This window comes from Uranotaenia lowii, chromosome 3 (genome assembly GCF_029784155.1).
Source record: "Uranotaenia lowii strain MFRU-FL chromosome 3, ASM2978415v1, whole genome shotgun sequence".
NCBI lineage: Eukaryota > Metazoa > Arthropoda > Insecta > Diptera > Culicidae > Uranotaenia > Uranotaenia lowii.
Window position 1 is genome coordinate 332,168,311 of NC_073693.1, and position 23,703 is coordinate 332,192,013.

At 34.6% G+C, this 23,703-nt stretch overlaps 1 protein-coding gene across 1 annotated transcript in view; it reads right to left on the reverse strand.

The window, feature by feature from the left end:
* LOC129755110 (putative mediator of RNA polymerase II transcription subunit 26) overlaps positions 1-10,453 on the reverse strand; it is an 87,173-nt gene extending 76,720 nt beyond the window's left edge. Inside the window, exon 1 of the mRNA XM_055751440.1 lies at positions 9,934-10,453. The gene's annotated coding sequence lies outside the window, so the exon portion shown is untranslated. The remainder of the gene's footprint in view (positions 1-9,933) is intronic.
* Between the last annotated feature and the right edge of the window lie 13,250 nt (positions 10,454-23,703).

Sequence of the window (23,703 nt, forward strand, 5' to 3'; positions counted from 1 at the left end):
TTATTTAATTTTTTTTTATAACATAAGACCTCCGATAAATTGTTTATCTTAATTCAGTTATTTGGATTACCATTAACCATTATAATTTTCATCTCTACTCTTTAATTTTATCGTTTAAAAATTATTAATTATAAAAAACAGTTAATCTGTTAATAGTGCATTTTACACCAGTTCCCTTAGAGCATCAGCATTGAAGCCAATATCGAGCCAACCGGAAGTCAAGGCCGGAATACCGACCGAACGGACTGGGCTTTGAAAAGTGTAGAAGAAATTAGGAACATTTGGTGTGGTGGATGAACTTTTTGCTCCCTCATTTTCGAGTGCTGGAATAACCAGGGCAGGGCACGGGTCTTTTCGTTTCCGATATTATTGGTATAGAATGACTGTTGGCTTTTGGGATTAAATCGAGTGGGTGGAAGTTCTGAAATTGTAATTTCGATGCAGACGAAGAAAACATTGTTTGGGAATTAAGCTTGGATTTGGAAAGTTTCGAAAAATGTAGGACTTTTATTAACACAGTTTTATTGAGTTTTTTTTATTTTCGAATCCTTCGTCGAAACTACACAAACGAGGAAAAGGTGAAAGGTATACCGCTAAGTGCCCGGCGAGATAAATAAAGTTGCAAATATTTTATGCTTCCGTTGATATTGGCTTTGTTGTCATGTTCTGTTTCGCGAGGCTGAGCTGTCGGAAAAGCTGTCTGTTAGTTATTTTCTCTTAGCAATGAACTTGTCTTTTCCTTTGCCGAGTGACTGACAGTTTTGTTTTCATTCTCAATTGATATGATTGGTTCTGGAGAAGAAAACAAGAAATGATGGCTTAATTCAATTTGTTAGGCAGTAGATTCGTTCGAATTACATATAAGAATATCAAATTATCCTTTGTGGAAAAGTCCATTTCAACATTGTTTAGTTTGAAAATCTCATATTGAAATGTTATGTGCTTAAAACACAAATCTTATGCAAAAAAACTGCTGCTGCATCGAGGGCTTCGAATGCGAACAACTTCCAGAATGTTGCCCCGGGTTCCCATCAACAATCGGAGCTTACACACGATAATTAATGACCTGCAGCATTTAGCCCCGGGGCTTCCTCCGGGAAATGTGCTATGCATATTGGCCCCCGGAAGGAAAGACACGGAAATAATACATTCACCATTTTTCCGGCTCTGAATGTGTTTTTCCCATCGTTAGAAAACCGTTTTCCGAGGAACGTGTTTGTACCATCCCTCCTCCATCCCTTTCGATGGTGAAGGAAATGTACCGGATACGAAGGAAATGCATTCCGGTTGGTAGAAGAACAAGAAAAGAACGGTTGAGAGCAAGTAGAAAAACTCCACCACAATGGTGAAACCTAATATACAAATTTACAGCATAACGAGTCGTTCATCGGGCATGACGTTATATTGCAAAAGATTTTACTTTTTGTGCCTTGTTGGGGAAAATCTCAAATGTTCGTGTTAAGTCCCATCAAACGCATCAAAACACAATTCAACTACGAAACTAAGAGAACTTTAATACATGTGACAGTCAAAATGGTTATGTCGAATTTCAAATATGAACCATTTGAATTTAATAAGTGGCCCAAAAAACAGAAATTTCAACTCAGTTTGACATTATTTAGGAAGGAAAATATACCACAACTAATCAAATTTTCGAAGGTGATGGAAAGTATAAGAAAAACATGAGATATCAAAGAAAGAAAGAACACAAGCCGTAAATATAATATTTTTTTTCTAAAAAGATACAACAACTCACCGGCAGGACTTGAACACGTAATTTCCGCTTTAGTACAACGACATGTTAGCCAATTACACCACGGTGACCGTAACGGCTTATGTTCTTTCTTTCTTTGATATCTCATTTTTCTCTAATATCCCATCACCTTTGAAAATATAATGTCCAAAAAATAATTATAAACCCCAAAAAATTGAATTTAAATGTCAAATAATACCGAAATTCGATGCCAAAATCCTTAAAAATTACATTGCAATTACGACAAAAATAGCACATATAACAAAAACTTAAATGACGAAATCGACAAAACTGATAGGTATGAATGAAAATGGCAATGGGAAGTTGTCTACTACCGGACACTTAAGGTTTTTAAGCAATAGCTTCAAAAATAGATTATTGTAAATATTGGTTCCTCTACTGATTTGAAGAGTATCAATATTAAGATTACTTAACTATATTAGAAAAAAATTAATTTACAACATGTTTATGTGGTAAGAGAAGTCATTTCGTGTTAGTTTTCGCGCATTTTCAAAAGTGTTGTCTATGGCCGGACACTACGAATTTCTTCACCAAAGTTGTCACCAATCCCGATCAGGAGAGCATATCAAAATAATATCTCAAACGTATCTCACCAAGATATTTACATCTGATTCAGTTATAATTACGTACTGAAAAATTTAGATTTTAAGTTTCTCCAATCTGAATTATATCTTATTCTGATTGACAGACTTGAATGGGGTTGAGATAATTATCAATGTTAAAGAATTTTTTCGGGTTGTCCCAAAATAAAATGATTATATCTTATTTTGATATATGTACAACTTTTTCTGAAACACGGACATCGAAGTCAACGGCCCAAACCGTACGTTAATGAATTTCGCTCAACAGATCCATAAAATTGGATCCAATTTTTGGGAAACCAAAAATGGAACATGGTTTTAGTAAATAAAATGGGTAATGACATTCCACTAGTAATTTTTTTCGAAGCACTCATATCTTGATAAGTTATAATTTTGATAGGTTTTGTTCTGCCCAATATCAAACTATGCTTTCTGAGCGAGATATAATCTTGAAAGGAGCATATCTAAAATTGATATGATTTAGCTATGATCGTATAGATTTTTTGATATAATTTGAGATATTTTAACATCCTACGAGTACTGAATAATAACTCATTTAGATAGGAAAAAATTAGTATCAAAATATCTCATCTTGATATAATTTAGTTTTTCCCTCCTGATCGGGATGGCACAAAAACATAGCAAAATGACTGAAATCACTTGCGCAGATCTTGTGAGTAAGTGTTTTCCAATACTGAACGTTCTATGAAGCCAGTCATAATTTTTTTTTGACAAACCAGAATTGAACATTTGTTTCGAAAATACTAGAGAAAAATTCTCTATGACCGGACAGCAAAATCTAAAGTTTCTCAGAGGACCAAAATAGTTTCGTTATTGAATCCTTATCTTCTGCTAACCGTTTGAGGGTGCTCTAGAGATGAAAAAATGAAAGTTTCAAGTTGAAATCATCTATAATTTTGAATATTTTCTTGTCCGGTCATAGACAACAACTTGGTGTCCGGTCATAGACAAATCGCATTTTTTTTTTATTTTCCTAATATTTCGTTTGAATTTCCGTTTTGTTATCTCATACCTACTGTAGTCGAAAGATACCAATCAACGATGTCGTTCATGTGTAGTTCAAATTTTACAAGCCGAAAAAACTGACCACAATACAAATGCAAACTTTAGACGATCCTCTCCGTACTACTAGGCAAAAGCTTCAGATGCCTATCATTGGTTTACCTTTTTCAGATTGGATTACCATATTTCTAACACCATATCAGGCTACTATTTACTTTATTTTCATGGTGTTAAAACATTATTAGGATATTATGTTTTCGAAAAATCAATGTTGTCCGGCCATAGACGATGTCTGGCCATAGACGACTTCCCCCTACCCGATCATAAGAGAAACACAAAATTATATCAAGATGAGATAATATGATAATCAATTTTTCCTATCAAAATGAGATATAATTTAGGAGTCATGGAATGTTTAAATATCTCAAATAAATCAAAAAATTCATGCAAGAATAATTTCAGTATTTCACCCTTTGATAGCATTGAAACAAGATTATAATTTCATCAGATAGGATATTGATCAACAAAATATTATGTGTATAGCACCAAACCGAATAGCGACATTAGGAATAGCTACGCATTTTTTATTAGCGAGATTCCTGTCATTTGCAGATTTGTTATCCTTCTTTTCATTCCAGTAGGCGATTTCAATGTAGTACTCGAACATTTTTTACGTTATTCACTGTAGATTTTCCCTAGGCCATCAATCGCATGCTTCAAGTATCCTAGGAAACTCGCAATGCGTCGTTATTATTTTCAACGTCGCGACGTATGCAACGTGTCGCTAGTAGGAAAATCTTACAAACAAGCTTTGATACAAGCTTGCACAATTCTTGAAAAGTTTAGAAACAGCCATGCGATTCGAACCTCGACATTCAAGGCGCACACACTACCACAGAACCATGCCTGATGCATTGGAATGATCTTCAAAATTCCAATAAGAACCTTCGAAGCAGGCAAATTTAGGAAGAAAAGCCACTGTTCGGAGATATAATACTTTTTTTTCTAAACGACAAAAACGAAGCTATATCTGAGTAAGATAATGACATCTCGTTGAGATGGGTTTAAATAATAATTTTGATTCTTCCTGATCGGGAAGAATGAATAAAAATGGCAAAATTGAAAAAAAGACCAAATATACGGAAGTAAAAAATTACAAAAATCATAAAAACAATAAAAAGGGACGAAAATGACAAAAATGAAAAAAAAAAAATATATACAATGAAAAATTGACAAAATTTACTAAAATGTGAAAAATAGCGAAAATGAGACAAATTAAAATAAAAATATAAAAGGAAAAAATGGAAGAAATAATAAAAATTTTATTTTTGTCATTTTAATCTTCTTCATCATGTTTTTACAAATGACAAATATTAAAAATTAAAAAAAAAAAGAAAATGGACAAAAATTAAAAAAATAGTGGAATTGAGATAAATTCAAATTTAAAGACAGGAAGGACAAAAATGCCAAAAACTTACAAAACATTTAATTTTAATAATTTTAATCATTCTAGGTAATTTTTAAGGCAAAAAAAAAATTGAGTGCTTTGATGCAATTCCAAATCTAGTCCGATTAATTTAAATTTTGTTCAATTCGTTTTCGAAATTCGTCATAACCCTCTTTGCTTCCATCCTAATGTTTTGTTTATGTAATAGAGCGCGTCCGATTGACAATTTTATCGAATTTGAAATTGCATATTTGGCAATGAATGTATGGGAAAAATTTCATGATCATGGTGCCTCAAAGCACACAAACTTTTGATTTTTGTACCCTCAAAAATCACCAAAGGGGGGACCAAAGAATATCGGAAGAATCGAATCAAAAGGTTGAAACCTGGTGTGAACTTGAAATTTTTTTTGTCAAAAATCGACTCTTTATTTAAACAAATCACGAAATTCCGGATTTCCTTTGCAATATTTTAATTTTGATGCCAAATGATTTAAAAATGCATATCTGAAGCGTCGAGATCTGGTGTTATATCGAGCAAAAAGTTTTGCAAAAAATCGACTTTTTAGAAAGTCACAGAAGAAGATTTTTGGCCAATTTTTTTTTAGAAAACATCAGATCTCGACGTTCTGTGCATTTTAAGTAATTTGGCATCGAAAATAAAATATAAATTCTCTGAATTTCCTTTGGTTTCCCCTTACGTGATTTTAGAAATTTTAAAGTCGATTTTAACAAAAAAAAATCTGATTTCTTTTGGTCTCCCTTTTGGTGGTTTTTGATGGTCAAATACCGAAACTTTGAGCACTTTGAGGCACCCCTAATCCGGCCTGATTGAGCTGAAATTTTGTACATTTTGGGCCAATCTTCAAAATGCATGTGGTCGTTTTGCGAAATTTTACGTGACCCATTCGGCTTGTAGCCTGTAATGTTAAAATTTGAGATATACTGAATATTCGGCGCCGAATACTACCCAAAATCTGTTAAGCCAAATGTTCAGCTCATCGAATAGTTGAGCTAAGTATGCGGCCGAATATTTCTTTTTGAAATTTATATAATAACCAATTCATCAGATAATGTTGGGTAATTTATGAAATACGCAAAAGAAGCGTTGGAAAACTATACAATCACCTAAAACTGAAGGTTTTGGTCAAAAATTTTAGGTGTTTCTTTCACAGTGGATCGTGCTGGCGATTTCTAAAAAGTATCACTTTATACTTTGATTATCGTATAGATTATTCTAGGTTTTCGGGATATATCCTGGCCTGCCCATTGTGCCCATGAATTCAATAATGAATTCGACAAAGTCGAATCTGGACAGGATGCCCAGTAGACTGAGTCGATTTGGAGTTACTTTTTAATTTCTCAAATCCTGGGGTCTAAAAAGCTTCGTTTTGATTTATAATTTATCTATGATGTTTTGCAGAATTTGGAAGTAATGTTGATATGAGTAAATTTGAACTTTTAGGGTTGTTTAGGAAAATTGAATATTTTGTACTGAAAATTCAACATCAGTTTTGTGTCTTCTGTAGAACCGAGCCTGGTAATGCTTTTCGTGCCAATTTTATAAATGCCTCTAAAGGTAATATTCCTCTGAAAAACTTTGTTTATGGCCAAAACTTTGCATCTAATTATGCAAAAAAGTTATAATGTGTTGAATGGGGGCATTTCTTTTGGCAAATCAGAGCAAACGAGTAGTTTCATGAAATAAACTTAACAAATCCAATGCTAAATCTATGAAGCTCACCTCAGTTTCAGGCAAAGTGTTTTCATAACTATAACGAAATTTGAAAATAATCGACTCAAAAACATGAGAAGCATTTCGATGAAAGAAACAGAAAGGAAATCGAAATAATCATTCCCAAAAATTCGTTCCACCGAATAGTTGAAAAGTTCAATACTATTATATGCGAAAATTCTTGATAGAAGAATTAAAGATTGAAATCAAATGACGAATAGATAAAGCAGATGCTTCGTAGGAGAAAATTTAAAGATGTTGAAATTGAGCCAAGAGCATATTTTATGGAAAGCTTCGAAGATGCGTTCTAGACCCTTTCTCCCGTATCAATTAAATGGATGGGAGAAGTAATAGCGCGAGGCGTAGTAAGTCGCGAATGACATAAAGGTGTAAAAACGACTATATTTAATCGAAAAAAATTAAGATCCCAAGCATCTTAAAAGGATTTTGGTTTAGCTAATTTTAAGTTCAATAAATTGCAACAATCCGAATTCCTTTGATAAGTTTCCGACAAAAATAGTTACTTCCGAAAATAGGTAAAAATTAATTCAATAAATTTGTGCACTTTCTTGTCAAAACTATAGAGCATTAAAAATGGTTTGAAGCGGTTTTAGATTTAATTCAATGATCAACTTTCCCGAAGACTGCGAGTAAGTTCGAATTCTATAAAAGAAAGTTATAGAAGTTTTTTTTGTCAATCTTACCAAATTCTGTTAAATACGGGGAATTTTGACGGAATTTCAAAAAAAGTATTTCGAGCGAATGGAATTTTTGATATTTATAAAAGCATAATTCAACAAATCCAACAATCCTTGATTGGATGAGGGATAGTTAATAGATTCAAAATCTGCTTTTAAGTGTTAATAAGTTCATCAGTTTTCAAAGGTAGATTTCTCTTAAAACTCATCCATTTTAAATTTTCCACACGCCTTAACACCAAACCTAGAGGTGATAGACAAAATCTAACGAATGATTTGAACTCAGGACGCCAAAATCAGTTATTAAAACATAGGCATGGTTAATCTCTTCATCAAACATAGGCACCGAAATGCGTTTCCTTATGAAATGCTGAAATATTTCACAAAGAATCAGCATTTTTGATGCCTATGTTTTAATAACTGATAATGTTCAAATTATGGCACCCTCTGAGCTCAAGCAAATTTGAAATTCATTTTTGAATTGAAAAAGAACTTAATTGCATGACAATGCTAAAACACTATGTTATAACGAGTTTAATTTTTTTCAATTTCTTGTGAATTTCAAAATAAAATTTTGACGAAAATTGTTTGGATTACGGATCACTGTGCTAGACTGCCCCAAATTTGTATGGGAGATCCAAATCTTGTGAAATGTTATGCGCTGCAGGCTAAAATTGCTACTAGGCCTTTTTCAAGATCTCATGCCAAATTTGGGCCAGATCGGATTACTGCAAGGGACCCCCAGCAAACATAAAATCGCATTCCTACCGAATAAGCAAACGATCGTAAAAATAGTTACATACTGTCGGTATAAATCGGATATGATAAAAAGTCTGCCATGTTTGCAAATTTGCTCTCCCGCGCAGGATTCAAGTAAGAAAACAATCTTGTTGTTCTCTTCGCGATAAGCAGTGCAACCAGATTGCTAAAAATCAGAAGATTCATTTGGGAAAATTGTCCAATGAGAGAAGCAGGAGATATTGATACTGGCGACGGTATGCATGCATTGAGAGCAAAACTTAAGCTCTCTCACATACTTTTCGGACGTGCGCCGGATGTATCGCCCTAATTTTATAGTTCTTATCGCTTAAGCTAGAAGTTTAAAATATGTTTGTATATTGCCTACACTTTGGTAGATTAATGCTGTTTTTTCGAGTCTCAACGAGCCTGAAGTTTGTATGAGATGTTAAGACATTTTGTTCGGGAGAAACATGAAAAACCAGTTTTTCATCAATAACTTTAGTTCCCTTCGTCCGTTTTCTTTTGAATACCGTTTTCTTAAAGCCTAAACTATTACAAATATTTCATCCCATGAATGCATTTCGATAAGAGTTAAGACAAAAATGTAATTAGGCTACAAAAATGAGCTAACTTTTTTAAAGGTGCTATTCATCAGTGTTAATGAGTCGGGCGGTCGAACATTTACAAATTCAACCAAAAAGAAAATTGAAACTTTTTTTAACGTAACGTAATTCTGAATACGTATCAATTCTGAAAGTTTATTGACATTTCGTACCTCCCACTGTTTGAAAACAATACAATAAATTGTTGTGCCTTCTTCCAGGATAAAATCAACGAATTCATGACGGCCAATTTTAGGAACACAGAAAGGGCCACAATTTGGAGCGGAGATCATAATAAGGTTCATTTCAATCAAAAGTTTTAAAAGGATTTATCTCAAATAATTCAAAATTTTCAACCATGCCAAATTTTTACTAAATTTCAGGTAAGTAAGCAATCATATTTGTCTAAGGTAATTCAAATGTGCATATTAAAGGAAAGTTACAATCTTGAGAAAACTAGTCAAACATGGCTAGGGGGGGCAAGATCGGGTACATTTTCCCTAATGTTTTCTTGTGAAATCTGTAAGCATTTTACGAAATACAAAAATTGATCACATTTCCAACAGTCCTCTCCGGTTCGGTGAGAAGTTCAATGATCAGGGAACTGAAGTTCACTTCAGCTATTTTTAATCCATCACCATCGTCCACCCACCACATGAATATAATCGTCGTTTCCACAAATCGCGGACCAAGCGAGTGCGACATCGATATCCTTTCCTGACCTGGCATCGTACTGGTGGGTCGCGAAAATCGATTTTATCGCCGTGTTGTCCTCCTACCAGGTATATGTTTCCCCTTAATGTAAAAGGTTTAAGCTACCTTAACAGTCTTCACACTGAATGCAATGCTGCTGCTTCTTCTATGGTATGCTGAATGGAATCTACTTGTTCCATTTCTCTCAGCAAGCTTATTGCATACCATTCAGATTGTACCACAAGGCAGCAACAAGGATGCCAACATTTACATATTTGTTGGTCTTCCCATGACCGAATTATGTCAGGACGATACGGGTTTCGGTTTGCGATTTGGTTTCGCATTGCCTCGGAGCCAGACAAAACATATGTAGACCGCATAACAAGTAGAAACTTGGCGAGGGGGTGTATGTCATTTGGGGGGAGTGGGTGGTCTTCTGGGGGAAGAACTCGGACAAAAATTGCGAATGAATCCAAACAAAGAAAATCCCATGTAAACCTAACGATCTGACTAATTCTTTCTTCGACATAATCGCTTGATCACGATGAGTTTTGATTTATGCTCGCCAGCTTCGGAAAGTCATTGACTTAATTGAGTACGGTTCGAAATGTCATAGAGTCATAATCATCTACATACTTACATTACTGTCGCCTGTTGGTATCTTACATAATCACACTGAAGAAAAACCAAGCTAAACGAAGAAGAAATTCACTTATCCACCTTCAAATTAATCACTTTTCAAGTGGATTTTCAGTTTTCCCGCACATAAAAAAACATCCCCTAAAAGCAATCTTCCACTCGTTCGAATTTTCACTTAGCTCGCTAACAAACCCCCTGAATGTAGGCAACTCCGCACTCGAATGTCCACTTTTCCGAACGCTTCGGCGGCACCCGTTTCGACCGTGTGTGGTCCTCCTACACGTATGGCCCAATCGTTTCCCTTCCGGAAGTTGGCCAAATTTCCGCTTCACGTTAGTGAAAATTTCAATTACTCCTGCGACTCGAAATTAGGAGGCAAAAATTCCAATTTTCCTTGACGAACTGAACTGCTGCAGAAAAACCTCTCATACACCAACGGACAAAAAAACGCACACTCACAAGGGCATGTTTGTTCGACACAGTCTGTATGTTGTCGTCTGACGGATTGATCTCGGTACAGTTCCCTTTCGGAGAACTCCTTTCCTCTAACCGACCGTGGAAGGACATGCAAAACAAGTCGGAAAATGTCAAACTTGGTTCTCAATTTTCAGCTTTTCCATGCTCCCGCTCGCTGCTGAGTATCCCTTGGTTACACTGTGCTGGAACTCGAGAGAGCAAAACAAAAAGGAACTCGCCTTTCAACGAGAGCTTTGTGAGCTTTTGGGGTGCTTTTTTCTTCTTCAACGAGGAAACTGGAAGGTTTCCCCGGAAGGTGGGGAATGTTTTCATTTCACAGCTCGTTAGCGATGATGAGTGGTGATTGGATTTGTATTGGTGTTGCTTTGAACTGATTTGATATGATTCAATAGATCGGCAATGGACTGAATCAGTTTGCTTAAGTTAGAAAAAGTGGAAGGCATTAGTTGGATCATTCCATACCAAGCAGAGACGAATGCCTCTTGTGGAGTTGAAATGGTTGAAATCCCTTAACAAAATAAATCCATATCAAGTGACCATGAAAATGCATCGATCCTCTCCGATTTGGCCCAATATCAGTAGGATGACTTCCCAAGCAACCAAAAGTCCCATAAAACAGGTACAAAAACGCTTACTCAGCCCCATCATTGATATGAAGTACGTTCTATGCAGCTCAAAATTTAAGTTCTTATTGATACTTTCAAGTTCCAAAACAAGTCTTAATGATCTTCTCTTCAGCTTCCAACGGCCTCTTAATTCAGCTTCCAAAAAATCGCAAAATGAGCAAAAAAATTTCTCTCTATCTCAACTGAACCGTTGGCTTCGGTTCATATCACCTTCTCTTGATTATTCACTGTGTTCTGTACCGGTGCCGCCATGATGCCACGCGCCGGATTCCAAACTCGACAAATTGCTCAATTGCTTCTTTCCTACATTTCCTACATATATCGCATCAGAATGGTCACTCAAGTACAAAATTACTTATTGAAAAAAAGCTTGCCCGGCTTGGGGATCGAACCCCGACCTTCGTGGTGAGAATCGAACACGCTACCACGAGACCACGCCTAGATGTTGTTCTAACTGAAACTAAAACTCGAAGAGGTGATTTGATTTTGAAAGCACATCAATGCACTTTTTGTGACTTATCGAATCCCGTTTGATCTCTTTTGTGTCTTTTATTTGACTTACCAAATCCCGTATTGAGCACTTTTGTGCCCTTTATGTGACTTAAGTCCCGTATAACGTACGTATAGATCACTTTTGCAGCTTTCAAGTACGTTAATGAGCACATATAGTTCACTAATGGGAATTGGGCAAAACAAGTCACATACAACGTACATATTAATCACTTTTGCAACTTTAAAGTTCATTAATGAGTACATAAAGTTCACTAAAGGGAATTGGGTAGTTGATTCTCTTTGTCAGCCAATATGTAACTTTCAATGCCTTCATTCAAGTAAATATGTGACTTTTGGTTGCTTGGGTTATTACAATGTAAATTGGAAAAATCTAAAGTTTTGGACGAATTTTGCCTTTTTCCTGCAATTTTCTTTTGTGAATATCTCGTTTTGTGTACAATGTGGCCAGTCCTGATATTTTTGTATTTTAAAATTATGTCAGTTTTTTATGTTACTCATTACTGTTCTCAGTGTACTTTTTTCATAATTGAAGTCTATAGGGGAACTTATTTTAAGAATTCTTTACGTTATTCCCTTCTTATCAACATTAGAAACCTTTTGTACAAAAAATTAGCATCAAATATGCGACAAATCACTGAAAAAATCCAAAAATATTTTGCAAGCCATATTCCTTGCAATTTGTGTCTTGACTTTCGTAAGAAATTACGGCATCTATCAGCAAAAAAATATTACCTTCATCTGTTACAATGATGAACATTGCTCTTAAAAATCATCACAAAACGAAAAATTTCTTTGTAAAATTATTTTTCTGTTATTTTGAATGATTTTTAATAAACATGTCTAGGTAGGGCAAAACGCACCATGTCCGTTTATCTTCAAGCATGTTTCATATTTGTTTAAATTTATATGCAGTTTCATCACAACAATTTTAAAGATATTTATATGTTGTATTGGAAAACGTAACTTAAATATAAACGAATATATTTAAAATTCCTAAATTTAATATAGATTTAATTAACTATTCACAAAAATTTCAGTATATCTGGCAGCACTGCGCGTAGCAATACATTTTTCCGTCTGTGAAGTAGAATAGGTCGATTCACGCACTGCCTGGCCTCACTGTTTTTGACATTTCGCGATTCCTGTTTTGATTCCTTATTTTCCAATTCTACACGCTGAGGAAGCAAAGCAATCATTTGGGTCCTCATTTAATTCTCATTCACACGTTTTTAGCAAAAGTTCTTGGCTCAATTTTGGGATAAGAAAAATTGAAAAGAAAATTAGATGTTTGAGATATTAAATGATGAAAAATAAATCATTTTGTTTGTAAATCCAGCTGGAATAAATGGACTTGAACTTTAAAGTTAAACCACTAACTGGACACTCGATTTCGATTACTGGCGCTGCTCGAAAATTGACGAGAATGTCGATACCAGTAAAATTTTCATGCTCGAATTGCTGCCGCGCAATGTCGACGATAGGAGGCTTCTAGCCAAAAACAGATAGGAATTTTTTTTAAGTCTCATGTCAATGGGATTAGAACTATCTGACGTTATTTTTATTCCTCGAAAATATCATATCGTAAAAATTTATTGTAGTTCAGCCATTTCTTTCGGAATGTTCACCGGAGAATGTTCCTATATTATATTCTTCTGTCCCTGAATAGTGTTTTCGTATAAGTATGTGCATTTGTTTTACAGCTTCCAGTCAAAATAACACAAGAAATTTCCGGACAATCGATTCGGCACATTCGAATCCTTTAGAAGTTTCCACATTTGGACATTCGATGGGATTTTGTGTTTCAAGTAGACGCGCTTTCCCAAAATATTCAATGCAAAGTGGGTTGGTCCAGAACAAATGTGTTGAAGAAGGGTTTCCAAAACATGTTAAAACATTTTAATGAACAAACCTCCTTTTCGAAATTTTAAAGAATTTTCAAGTTTCTGTTCACTCCCGGAAAGATAACCATTAAAAACCAAAAAATGCGCTAAATTTAGTTCACAAAATGGGACTTGGTTTTTTGCTATCCTCAAACTGAGTTTTGAGTTAAGCCGTGCAGCTACACGAAAAATTTCGCCGAAAAATTTGTCGTTCGTAAAATTTTGTGAACAGGACGTGCGAACTGTCACCACAAAAGGGAACATAAGTCATCGTGAATCGACCCATAGAAGTGTTTTTACCTGGCAAACACTTTCGGAGGCACTAGAATCAATAAACACTTATGAAAAGTTTAACGGCGCGATTGGGTACACACATATGCGCATTATGCCCCTACTGCATCTGAAATCCAATTTTCAACCTACTCTTCAAACTTCATTAAATTTGTGGCCTTTTTTGACCTTCCAGTTATTCTAACTATCACATTTAGACAAAAAATAAACCAAACTTTCAAACACAATCGAAAATTAAAGTTAATCTTTTCAAATGTACTCTAAAACAAGGATTTCTTCTTAACGTGGGCATTATGCCCCCTCTTCCCCTACAATTTTTGACAAATGTACATTGTACGAAGTTGATTTCTTCGACATATGCGTTGTAGAGTGCCATCATTCTATACATGGGTTCGTTTTGTAATTCTGGATCCTATTTGTAAGCTGAAATGGCCTCACGCTGCGCAAACTGCTGCGTCCTTCGTTGGGCGATCTGGGAAAGCATATACGGTGAATAATACCTTCCACTTGATAAATCCTTCAGAAACAATACATCGATTGATTTTCTACGATTTTCGAGCGAATCTAATCCAACCAACATGCACAAAGCACGGTAATCCGGCATTGTCTCTTGCCATCCAAGTTTAACAGTGCGTATTTGAGGAATTTCTTTTGGACTCTTTCTAATCTTTTAATGTGGACGTTGTAATACGGTTGCCAAACAATACTTGCGTACTCAATTGTTATACGAACTAAACCAACATAAATTTTCACGATAGTACATGGGTAATTCAACTCATGACAAATTCTGCTGATCATTCCAAACATAGAGTTTGCTTTGGCTACCACTTGTTCTATATGTTTCGTGAAATTTAGTTCTTTGTCCAATTCGACTCCAAGATCCTTTACCGATGTCTGCCTAGTAATTATCAAGCTGTTTTCCAAGCGATACTCGTACATAATGTTCGTTATTTTGCGAGAAAATGATATAACGTTGCACTTGGATACGTTAATTTTCAGTCCATGGCTTTTACAACATTCTGAAAATCGGTATAGCGCATTTTGCAAAATTAAGCAATCCTTCGGAGAACGAACGGGAAGGAATATTTTAAGATCATCTGCATATATCAGCACAAACACGTCCTGTAGCACCTCGGGAAACTCATTAATAACAGTGATGAAAAGAAGGGGTCCCAAGTGACTCCCTCGTGGTGCACCACTGTTATTCAAGAAAGTACCGGATCTGACGTTTCTTAACTTCACATATTGAACTCTTGGAACGAAGTATGAACGTATCCATTTGAGACAGGTACCACCAATTCCATTTTTACAGAGCACGGAAAGTAAAGCGTTGATTTCGATCACATCAAATGCTTTCGACATGTCTGTGTATATAGCGTCAACCTGTAGTCCTTGCATCATCCATTTTGAAGTTCTTGAGAGTTGAGACAAATTCTCCAAGATTTGTCACGGTCGATCGTTTTCGCAAAAAACCATGTTGTACGTCGGATATTCGGCTATTGAAAAAATTAAATTTAATCAAACATTATTTTGAATCATTTCAAAGTTTCTCCGACAGGGGGCCCCTATAGAATTATGAAAACACGATCTAAATTTTGAATTCTGATTCCATGAGTAAAAAATAATATGGGCAAGAAATTCTGGAATTCACAGATTTGGGGATTGTTTAACAGCATATCAAAGTTGAAAATAAAAATAAAAAATTAAATAAATTTGTATCTTTTCAATTTAGATTCACTTACTGTATTTTGTTAAATTTAAACAAAAGAATTTCAAGTTCGAAATAAACATTATAAAAAATAAAAGGAATTATGATTTTTAAATTTATGATAATTGGATCAGGAGTTTCTTAAACCTACAAAAATTAGAGACATTCTTTGTTCAATTCCACAACGAAGGTTAATTTCAATTTAGAATTTTGCAGTTTGAATTGCTTGAAGCTTGAATTTAAGTATACTATTTAAAAAAACTCAACTATAAATTCAGAACCAACGAGCTTGAAACTCAAAATGAAATTTTAATACATGAATTTAGAAATCAAAGATCAGTTTCTTCGATCAGTGATTCAGGGTAAAGCTGTAACGTATTTTCGGGCCTAATATTACCCAAACGGTTAATTTTCCGAATATTTAGATCACTAAAAAGTTTTGCCTGGTTTTTGCCCAAATGTGCAAATTATAAAGAAATTTAAAAATATGCATTAAAAATGTGTTGGCAGTGCTAAAGTTTTAAACAAAACATTGTAGAGCATTTCTTACAGTTTTGTGATGCGAAAATTGTACCTCCCTATTCTCTGAATGGAGCAAAAATCATAAAAAATTATGAAATATTTATTGTCCCAATTAATCATGAAGCAATGAAATTTTGTGTAATGTTTGGAATGAAAACAATCTCTTTATCAGGAAGACAAATTTTAAATGTTTCTGCAAGATCAAACATAGCTAGGCCACACTTGCTAAGCTAAGACTTATTTTAAATTACCGTGTTTTGAGTGAAATCAATCATTGATAACACTAGTTTACAGCATTTTTGAACTCAGTAAACTGAAGGTCATTTCCAATGTGAAATCGGGCGCTGAATCCGAAAATGAAATTCAAAAAAATCTCAGTAGAACCGTTTTTGAGTTATGCTCCAAATATGAAATTTCGAAAAAATTAAAAACGTTCTTGTACTTAGATTAAAATATCTCGGACGGCATAACAGTAATTTGAAATCCCTCTTCTGCATATTGAAAATGAATAAGTTTTCTATTGATCATCTGAACACTGTTTTTGCGTTTGACCGACAGTATTGTTGATATTAGTGACTTTATGAGAAAAAAAATTATAAAAAACGCATTTTTTCAGTGAAAATTTTGTTTCAACGAAAGTTTTAGACACGATGATAGCATTTAAAAAATCTGATTTTCTTTTGCGCTCAAATGTCAATTTAAAACAAAGATTTCAAGTGGTTATTTATCAAAATCGGTTGAAAATTGAAGAAGTTATGGCTACTTTACCATAATAGTATTTTTTGTAGTTTTTCATAATTTAACGAACCGCAGTACACTTTTCATAGTATAGGAAGAATAAAACATGATTAATCTCACTCGCTCCAAGTCAAAATTATTTATTAGCTTACCAGAAGGTCACATGACAAGTTTCAGGAAGATCTGACCATAGGGAGGGGTTGCTTGAGTTTCAAACGTGAATAAAATTTTGATGTATTTTGCCCGGAAGGAACGAAAAATACTGGTTTTTCATCAATAACTTTTTTCATCACTAGCTGATTGTTTTTTATGGTTGATTTTATTAAAGCCTAAGTCGAGACAAATATTTCACCCGAAGACTGTAACTGGATTGTATTTGAAACAGAAAAGTTATTGCGGTTCAAAGATTTATTTTGGTCGAAAATTGTCGTATAAAACGCAATGCGTAAAAAGTATTCATTGAGTGTTGGACAACATTTGCAGCCTTTGAATTGCAATAACTTTTCTGTTTCAAATCCAATCGAGTTACAGTCTTCGGATGAAATATTTGTCTCAACTTAGGCTTTAATAAAATCAACCATAAAAAACAATCAGCTAGGCCAGTTTCACATTAAAAATGTTGGTCAGTTAATCAAGTTCACGATTTTTTTAAAATTTTGTAAACTAGTGTAATTACTGAACTGACAAACAAAAACCGATTTCGAAAAAGAAAAAAAATGTAACTACCTATTTCTAAAATCACTGAAGAACATTTCTAAGCTTTGTATATAAAAGATTTTAGTTTTATTAACAACTTTGTTGAAGACTGAAACTCGTTTTGACATATGCTTAAAAATATCCTGATCCTGAAAATTATTCTCTTATTTTACCAGATTGCGATATATAAACTATGCATAAGAAAATATCATTTTTCTCAGAAATCAAAACTACTCACGATCTCTTAGATTTTTTTTTGAAAAATTGATGGATTGCTATCCTTTTTAAAAAGTTAGCTCTTGATTATCGATAATTATGCTGGTTGAAAAAATGCATATTTCGATTCAGCGTCCCAAATTTGTCAAAAATCAGCTTTAAACCTTCCCGCGCCGTTCGGGTCATTATGACCCCAAAAAAAAGTTTCTGTGAAGATTTTTGAGAAACTAAGTATGTTCAATGAAAATAATGACCAATTCACGAAATTAATCTAAATCTGATCTATAGTATTTTTCCGAAGCATGTATTTTGGGATTTTTTTTTCTAAGACTTTGAATAACGGAAAACTGAAATATAAAATATAAATTTTGTAAAAAATTGGTTGGGAAATATTTTGGAGATATATTGGTTTAAGTCAGGAGTGTCAAATTGACAGTCCTGAGACTGTAACGGGTGAAAATTACAGGGACAGATGAGTGTTAAACCAAATGTTATTACCATTCGTATGAAAAATCGAGCATATTCTAGAAGCCAATTTTGAAATATTTCATAAAGGTTGAAAAAACACGTCAGAGTCGATATTCGCAAAATTATGTTTTAAATTTTAAATTCATGTTTGATAAAGCTAAAATTTTATCTGTGTTATTTATGAGTCTTTTAACATTCTTCGCCACCAAAATGTACTTTTTTTTAACAAAATTGCTATCAACATGAGACGACAGCACTTCGATAGAGCTGGACAACTTTGCAGTAACATCGCAAATTTCTTTTCGAAAAGCTTCTACATTTTCCAAAGCTTTGCTCTCTAAAATGTGTAAAAAGCAACCCACATTTTCTCATAAGAGAGAATGATTGTTTGACAACACAGTGGAACTCATTCTCACCCGCACGCAGGATTCCACCCACGTGAAATGCTTTGATGATTTTCCTCGATGCTCTCCATTTTCTCGGAAGAGAATGAAAACACCCCCCTTTAGTCGAATGAGAAATTGGGTGAGTGCCACCCAATCATAACAACGACAAACTTTCGTTCTAGTTATGGGGTACTCGTCGTTTAACTGAACAATGTGCGATAGATATAAAGAATGGGGAAAAAGATTGTTCGAAGTGATAACGAACTTGTTGACATACGTTGAATCCTAGAGGAAAAACCGAGCCCAAGAAACGGGAACAGAATATAGAACAGTTGTTTTTTTTCATTCCAGAAAAAACTTGCGAGGGAAATGGGAGAAGTAAAAATTGAAGTTGGGAGATAATGTAAGCACATCAACAGGATGTGTAAGAATAAATGATGATTGGGGGGTAAGTATATTTTAAGTGACACTTCGGAGAAGAAATGTCAGAACCGAATGAAATTATAGTGATATTAAAATATTGTTTGCATAAAAATAAATTTAAGGGTTTTTTTAACTAAAGTATACAGATTTAACGTTTTTAAAACCGAATTTATCCGAAACGATTATTCCGATCAAGCTCGGTCGCTAAGGTCACACTTAAAAGTTTTTTAGGTTTCAGAAAAAATCGCCAAATTTACAAAAATGTAACAGAGATATTCCTGTAGAAATCTAAAAATATAAATCTAAAAAAAATACAATAAAACAAGTTCGCATGCATCAAAAAGGACTTGTACTTGTAATTATGCACAGGGAAACTCATGTAATGGAAGTTGATTATAGACAATGGCTGAACACTGTTTGCTAAAAAAAAATTAAGTAATTCAATTATTATGTGCAAAATGAGTATTTTTGTCAGATATTTCAACTGAGAACCTATAACACGACACGGCAGAAATTGATACGTTATAAATTACTACAATCCTCGAGATTTACTGTTAGCTTAGCTTAGCTTAGCTTAGTTGACTACTCATATCCACCTTAAATCATTGAACTTGAAGTGCTTAGATATGATCATTCCTTGAAACTTCAGATAACATATTACATTTTGTTCAACTTACGCACTTCAAATTCCATGATCGCTGGCGTGGCTAAGCAGAACAAGTTCTACCTCGCCAATGGTTGCTACTCCGTGATTGATCGAGGCCATCAGCTTTGTGCAAGGGCCAAAAGAATGATGCTTGGGACTAGCAGTTCATTCACAATGCACAAAACTCATGCTCTCCCTTTAAAAATGATCAATAACGGCGCCGGCCACGTCCTAGTAGTCAATGGGGGAAACAGGAAGGAATGTTAGTATGATACTTTTTAGGTTTAATCAACAACCTCTTATCTCTATATAATCCAAAAACAAGTTTTGAAAAATTCAGAAACAAAGGTAAATCAATATCGCCTACTATAGAAACCGTCTATACGTCTGCGAATCTATATTCAAATATCAAAGGAAAGGGTTGTGTTAGTAGGGGAAAGGTTATAGATCAGGATCCATTTTGGTGAATGGTGCGATCGAGTTTTCCTACACCTCCTATGCTCCTAGATTTTTCTTAAGGAAACTCCTATTTCTAACTTTGAGGCAGTGATAAAAAGCTTAAAAGTGAAGTAAAAAATGGTTTTAAATTTTCTCTAAACTAACTTTTTTCCCTAATTCTTGTTCCTGGTACACTAATGTACTTTCAAAAACGACCCTTTAGATTGAATCAAACTATCAAACTTCGAAGAGTATTTAAAAGGAGATATTTATAATATTAAAGTTTTGTTCATGGATGAAGTGATTTTACTTTTTTCCCTTTTAAGTTATAATTTGTTCTGGAGGTTATGATAACTGAACAAGATCGTTTTTGAAAGCTCATCAGAGCAATTAAATTCTTTGCCTCAGTTTGATTCCGCGATTGCATAAAATTTATAAAAGGTTTCTATAACTTAAAAATTCTTCAAAAACTCATAGGAGGCCATGTTTAATGAAAACTTACAAGCATGGAATCACATTTCCCAGCTTTTAAAATGGCAGTTAACGATTGAGACAATCATAGCTAAGAAATTCGATGAAAATTTATAAATTTGAAATAATTGCGTTACCTTACAATTAAGCCAAAACAAATGAGCTTTATTCCTCTGAACGCACTCACCAAAGCAAAATGATAAGATTTAAATTCGGCACGCATTGTACCGCGAGTGGAAATTAAGGTTTTCATGTCATAATCCATTCATTTAGAGGAAGTTGGAGGCCGAAAGTATTAAAGTAAAAGAATACCATTACATTTCTTGAAAGCCTGTTTTCTAAGCTGTCATGAACACAATCGAACAGCTGTCAAAACCAAATATTTTTAAACTTATTTTCTCATCATGTACCTACAAATAAAATTAAAAATAAATTCTAGAGAGGATTTAGAGAAACGTTTTTTTGTATACAATCGTTTTCAATCGCAGCAATCATTGGAATCCATCTCAAGCTCAATTTCTGAGGGAATTTTATCGAAAGCCTTGCGTTCAATGTTCACCTTCTGCTCACACCAACAAAAAAAAAATCCAATTCCCAAATTTTGATTAATCAACACTTATTCATATGTATGAAAGGCCCAAATCTCAAAAATAAATCCAAACAAATGGAACAGAATCCGAGCTTTCTTTTAAAAAAACTGTCTCAATTTTTATAAATTATGTTAACAATTGATGAAGAGAAGCTTTTTAACTTTCAAACCTCAATGACTCGCTTAGGAATTCATAACTCTATTACATTTCATTAAATACCAATCACAAAAGCTTTACAAAATCATAAAAATATAACAATAAAAATATATTCATTGGGCTAGGTTATAGAAAACTGAAAAACAGAAGAATATTGTGCCAAGAAATTCTACGACGTGACATTGATTTCGGGAAACTGTGAAAACTCATAATACTGCCAAACTTGGAAAATTCCGGGTGAAGACTTCCGAATCTCAAGAAACATATTAAATGTTACGTGAATTACATTTATGGAACAAACTCACCAACTAAGACAATGCCTCAGGTCTCCGAAAGTCGATAATGGATTTTCCAGCCGGCTCTTGATTTTCTCTTGTTTTGCGGTTGCACAAAGTCTCGAAATATTCCATCCACTAATAGAAACAGTGTCACTTTGATAATTTTTACGAGCTATTGGACCATCCAACCGTTCGATAGTAGGAAAATTTAGAATTTTCAACAAAAACCACGGCACGAATATTAAAAAATAAAAATTTCAGCGACGGAGCGAAGAAAAAACGCGTTCGTTGACAACTAGTCATGGCCTACCAGTCTACAATCCTCGAGATTTACTGTTCCCTTAAAACATGTCGATTGCCAGTTGCGACCATTTAAAACTTTCTATCTATTTATCTTACTTTCTAGATAATCTAAAATGTTGATTAAAATAATTTCTATAACTGTATTTATCTACATAATATATTTACATTACTTTTACTGAAATCTCAGAGTAGTGGAAAAATCAGAAAAAAAATTATTACATCTTGAGTTTGGAGACAGTGTAAGTGAAAAATTAATCGATTTCGAGTTGAAAATGCTTAACGATTCTTCTTAATTTAGCTAATCCTAATATGGTGTAAATTTCCAAACTTTAGTTTTTTTCCATCATTTTTTATCGAACGAAATTTTAACATTCCGAAGCATATAAAATACGGTCGAAATTTGGTCAAGGGAAAACGCGTGTAAATCGCTGAAATTGTTTATTTAAAAAATCAAATTAAATTTCTTTTTCAAGCTTACTTAGTATAACATTCAGGAAAAATATTCAGATTGGCTTCCGCTTTTCCAAATCCGAATTGCCGGGCCTCACGCTTATCTCCTGCCATCAGATTTTGTACAGCCACCTTGTCCACCTTCTTCGCCGCAGAAAGCCAGTTTGCCTTGAACTGCTGCTCGTCCTTAGCAGTTTTTTTTGGTCTTTTTTAGGTTCCGATTGACAATAGCCCAGTATTTCTCAATTGGGCGGAGCTCTGGCGTGTTGGGAGGCTTCTTGTCCTTGGGAACCACCTGCACGTTGTTGGCGGCGTACCACTCCATGGCCTTTTTAACCGTAATTGCAAGATGCACAATCGGACCAAAACAGTACGGAACAACCGTGTTTCTTCAGGAAAGGCAGCAGACGTTTATTCAAACACTCTTTCACGTAAATTTCTTGGTTGACAGTTCCGGAAGCTATGAAAATGCTGCTTTTCAAGACACAGATACAAATGGCTTGCCAAACCAGATATTTCTTCGCGAACTTTGACAGTGTCATGTTCTTGAAAATATCTGCTACCTTTCCCCTTCCTTTTGCCGTATAAAACTCCTGTCCCGGAAGCTGCTTGTAGTCGGCTTTGACCGTAGATTTCGTCGTCCATTACCACGCAGTCAAACTTCGTCAGCGTCGTCGTGTACAGCCTCCGGGATCGCGGCATGCGGCATGCGGCATCTCGGAGAGAGAGGTTAGGGTTTCGCTTGAAACTACCGGCAACTCTCTTTGTCGTCTCAGCGGCTTCCGGTTTTCGATTTTCCCCCGATCCAGACTTCCTGGCTGTCGACAAACGTTCCCCAAACACTTTAATTACATTTGTAACGGTTGATTTGGCAGCTTTTAGCGATTTTGCCAGCTTTGCGTGCGAGTAGCTCGGATTTTTGCAATGCGCGAGCAAAATTTTGATACGCTGCTCTTCTTCCTTGGACGGCATTTTGACAACTGAAGAGTGAATTCCAAAATCAAAATAGGAGCAACATTCTACACACACACACCTTTAAAATGAAGGGTGTTCAGGTTTTTTAAATGCAAAATTGAAAGAAATACGTCAAGTTGATATTGACCAAATTTTGACCGTATCACCCTTTATTAAACAATGGGCGAAACGATCATTTACCAAGGCAAAGACAAATCTGAAAATAGTTCATTCAGCACTTTTCATAGATGGTTTAAATAGCGCAAATGTTTGGCAACCACCCGATAATTTGTGCTCATCACGAAGCTATGGGATGAATAAAACCAAGAGACTTAAAATCATAAATAAAACAACAAAACAAACAAACGTTGGATCCCGAGAAAATACTGGGATCAGTTCAACACAATGAAAATCCCTGGAAAAAGCCGCACTTTTGAGCGATTTTTTAAAGAAAATTTTAAGTTTTCATTTGATTGATTTTTTTTATAGACCAAAGACGGGACGAAAAGCAACAAATAAAAAACAACAACCTAGGGTTAAG